General features: G+C 48.0%; 1 long non-coding RNA gene across 2 annotated transcripts in view; it reads right to left on the bottom strand.

Annotated features, from left to right (window-relative positions):
- Positions 1–3405, bottom strand: part of LOC102028893 — a 7654-nt gene extending 4249 nt beyond the window's left edge. Inside the window, exons 1-3 of one of the 2 annotated variants that reach the window (XR_001235023.1) lie at positions 2598–3405; positions 1445–1655; positions 608–646 (exon numbers count right to left, since the gene is read on the bottom strand). This is a non-coding gene — a long non-coding RNA (uncharacterized LOC102028893). Of the gene's footprint in view, positions 1–607; positions 647–1444; positions 1656–2597 lie in introns of those variants that run through there. The other variant, XR_261863.2, reaches the window with a different exon arrangement.
- Between the last annotated feature and the right edge of the window lie 847 nt (positions 3406–4252).

Here is a 4252-nt window from a genome sequence, read left to right as displayed (position 1 = left end):
AAAATCATGCTAGGCCTTTATTTTTCAGCTAGGTCTTCTTTTCAGGGGAATACGGTAGTTTTTGTGTGACTTCAGGTCACAGCAGTAAAAGGAAAGGAAGCCCAACAGCCTATCACCATCTCCTGGGTGGGAAAAAGTGATCTCATAAATCCCCCTTTCTTTCTACATTGCTAATAACGGAGTACCCACCAGTATCAGAGCTGAGGGAAACTACAGACCAGGTCATCGAATCCTTCCACTTACAGCAGGGAAACCAGCCCAAGGCAGGAATTACGATGCCCAAAGTTACCAAGTTAATTACATGGCAGAACTCAGTTGGAATAGTTTCTGACCTTCCGCCCTTGCGGAGCTGTTTATCGGGAGCTCCTTCTAAAAGTGGCTCCAACTAAACTTTACTGGGTTCTGGGTTGCTCCCCTCACTCTCTGGAGCTGGATTCCAGGTTCTTTTCATCTTAAACAAAGAACTGAATAAAATGAGCAAGTGGTCAAGTTTCTTTGAAAAATAAAAGTGGAGCTGGACATGGTGATGCACGCCTGTAATCCCAGCACTCGGGAGGCTGAGGCAGGAGGATCCTTGCGAGTTCGAGACCAGCCTGGGCTACAAAGTGAGCTCAAGGTCAGCCTGAACTGCATAGCAAGACCTTGTCTGAAAGACAAAAAAAAAGATACAAAAGTAAAAGTGAAGAGTGAGGGAGAATCTGGCTCTGCAGAGCAAGCTTGAGCAGAGTAAAAAAGCCGGGTGTGGTAGAATACACCTGTAATCCCAGCACTTGGGAGGCTGAGGCAGGAGGATCACCAAGAGTTTGAGGTCAGCCTGTGCTACACAGAGAAACCTTGTCTGCAAGTCAAAACAAAACAAAACTAAGAACACCCTAGAAAAAAACAGGGTGAGCTACCTTGAAAATATCAAGCTCTTCTTAGCATCTGTGTCCTTTTATTCTGTGCGAATCTTAAGGAAACCCACGAGAACTTGTGCATGCTGGTTGTGAGAGGCGGTGCTGGGATCCTAGGCCTCAGGCTGCAGTCATGCCCAGGCCGTCCTGTTGAAAACCTGCTGGAGTTCTCACAAGAAGTCCATATGCAGAGTGTTGGGAACTGATCTGCAGAATTAACAGGTCTACTTCCCTGGCCAGCTTTGCCCCAGCCTGATCTCCAAATCAATGCCTCCTGGATGACTGAATCGTAGACCAGCAAAGGGCCTGGTGTGGACATGTCTGTCTATAATCAAAACTGGGCCCTAAACTGGGCATGATGATGCACACCTATAATCCTAGCACTTGGGAGGCTGGGGCAGGAGGATCCCTGTGAGTTTGAGGCCAGCCTCGGCTACAGAGTGAGCTCAAAGCCAGCCTGGGCTATATAGCTAGACCCTGTCTCAAAAAAATGAAAAGGAAAGAAAGGAAGGAAGGAAAAAGAAAAATGAAGGAAAGAAGGTAGAGTGTACCAGCTCTCCACAGTGTCTTCTCTCTGGCCTTCTGAGATGCCAAGGAATCACATAGCCCCTGCTGCTTGCTCTGCCCCTCTGGACGGTGTTTGGTGTGTTTTGCTTCCTTTGGTGTGTTTGGCCTGGAAACCACACTTGCTTGGCTGGCTTCCTCAGTGTGCGCCTCAGTTTAAGAGCTCAGGGTGTGGTTTGCAGATGCAGGTATTTCATGCTGTAAGAAAACCCAGTACACCAATGTCAACATTACCAAAGCAAATTGGGGAGTGGCTGTTTGCATGACAGATGAACCTTGCAAAACAATTCACTTAAGGTTTGTTAAGCACATTTACAAATTTTAAACAAAATGCATTTACATATATTTGTTTATTAGATAATCTAATGTTCAATCCAACAGCCAATGAAAATCCTTCCCCCAGCCATGGTTCCCTTTCTCACCTGAGCCACTTTCCTGACCAGATTTTTGTGTCTCTGCAATCAAACTTCTCAAAAGCAAATGCTCCCTTGTGTAATCTTTTTCAAAAATAGTACCCCCGCCTGGCGTGGTGGCGCACACCTGTCATCCCAGTACTCGGGAGGCTGAGGCAGGAGGATCTTTGTGAGTTCCAGACCAGCCTGGGCTACAAAGTGAGCTCAAGGCCAGCCTGAACTGCATAGTGAGACCCTGTCTCAAAAAGACAAATAAATAAGTAAATAAAAAGCAGCATGTACATTTTAGTTTCAAAATACCCTGTTACAATTTATTTGTATTTGTGACCTTCCATTCACCACAATCATTTAATCTTAATGTCTACGCATCCAGGTTCGGGGCAGCTCAGTGGCAGAGTGTGTGCAGTGACTGTTGCGTTGTGTAGTGTTTCGTTTCATTTCGTTTTGTTTTCGATACTGGGCAGTGAACTCAGAGCGCTCAGGCTGAGCAGCTGAGCTATGTCCCCATCCTTTATTTATCACAATACTGGGGACTGAAACCAGGGCCTTTGCACTCAGCCTTCTTGGATTTTTTTTTTTTAAGACAGGGTCTCCCTAAAATGCTAAATTGCCCAGGATGGGCTCAAACCTGCCAGAGCTCTGGGATTACAAACGCGCACCACCACATCTGCAGCTTCAGCGCACAAAGTTACCGGAAGTGACGAAGCCCGCCCTCCCCTCCACGAACCTCGGCAGAGGCCCGGAGCTTCTCGAAGCGGCAAAGATCCGACAGACTAGGCCAGATGTGCGCCTGCGCGCTGCGCCTGCCCCTTCGCTCAGGCCGCGCCCCTTCAGGCGCCGCCCTACCAGGGGCGGCCGGATGTTCCGGTTTCACACATGCGCAGATGGCTCCCGCCCCAACCTCGCCCGCCCCCCTCCCACACGTGGGTGGCCCCAGAGACCGCGGGAACGTGCACTCCACCCCGAGCGTCGTCTTGTGGACGCGGCGGAGAGCGCCTGAGCCCAGTCCCTGAGCGTGAACTTCTTTAGTTCCGCCTTTCTTACTCCTGGGTGCCTCGCCCTGGCCCCCTAACCCGGCTGCGGTCCTTTGCCTGCAGGGTAGGAGCGGGGCGCACCCTGGCTCCAGGCAACCGGATGGAACCCAGAGACTCCACGCGGGACTGCAACCTCGGCCTTTTTTATTTTGAGATCGGGTTTTGCTACGTTGCCAAACTGTGCAGGCTGGGATCAAATTTCCAATCCTCCTGCCTCAGCCTCCCAGAATATGGGTTCTAGGTGTGGACCACTACACCCAGCACAGATGTGATGGTCCCTTAGGTGTGGTGTGAAGCGGGTGGAGAAGCCCTGCTGAGGACCAGGAGGGAAACACTGTCCTTAGCAAGGCGTCTGGCTTGTGTCTCCTTGACTAGGGCATAGCTGATGGACTGATCTCCTGGCCAGTTGAGTGGATAGTCAGGCTCACAGTACTCAATGTAGAGCAGAGATTATAGCCTGAGCTATATACCAAGTTCAAGGCCAGCCTGAACTACAGAGCAAGATTCTGTCTCAAAAAGACGAAAATGAATCAAGAACAAAAACCAAGTTAATATTTTTAGCTGGGAGCCAGGTGTAATGGCACACACCTGTAATCTCAGCACCCTGGAGGCTGAGGCAGGAGGATCCCCATGAGTTCAAGGACAACCAGGGCTATATGGCGATACCCTGTGTCCCAAAAAATAAAAATAAAAATCTGGTAAATGTTTAAATTTTTACAAATGTATTACAGAAAAAAAAATCATTGTTATGAATCCCCCTAAAAATCCTCCCCTTCAGTGAGAACCCCCTTATCCCATCCTTCTTGCCACTTTCTGCACCAGCTCTGGAGTTCTCTTTCTTTTTTTTTTCAGTTTTCATGACAATAAAATCATAAAATTGGGCTCATTTTCTTTCCTTTGTGGTATTTTAAGTTTATAAAATGTATATTTTTACAATAATATGGAGTCACAACCTCTGAGTACATTCGCTGTTGAAATATAATCTCTATTAAATGGAAACCTTCTAACGAAAGGTAGAATGGAACCTACAAAAAAATCTTTCCTGAGGACCCTTAGTTGCATCGCGGGGGCCTTGATGTCCTAAACTGACCCGAGATGTTTCCCATTCATGGTCATTTTGACTTCGGGGAAGAGCCGGAAGTCGCGCAGTGTCAGATCCGAGGGGTAAGTTGGGTGAGAGCACAGCATCTGTTTTTGCGTTTCTGCCTTTCTGCTGGGTGACACCCAGCAACGGCATTCACCATTTTTTTTTTTCCCAACAAAAAATAGTGGCAAGAACAATGAGATGAGTGTGTTCTAAGTGAGGGAGAGGATTTGAGAGGGATCATGGTAATGTGTCTCTTACAGT

Source organism: Chinchilla lanigera, unplaced genomic scaffold, assembly GCF_000276665.1.
Source record: "Chinchilla lanigera isolate Chin_1 unplaced genomic scaffold, ChiLan1.0 scaffold00036, whole genome shotgun sequence".
NCBI classification, from domain to species: Eukaryota; Metazoa; Chordata; class Mammalia; order Rodentia; family Chinchillidae; genus Chinchilla; species Chinchilla lanigera.
The sequence above is the reverse complement of the archived record's forward strand: the minus strand, read 5'-3'. Positions and strand labels throughout refer to the sequence as shown.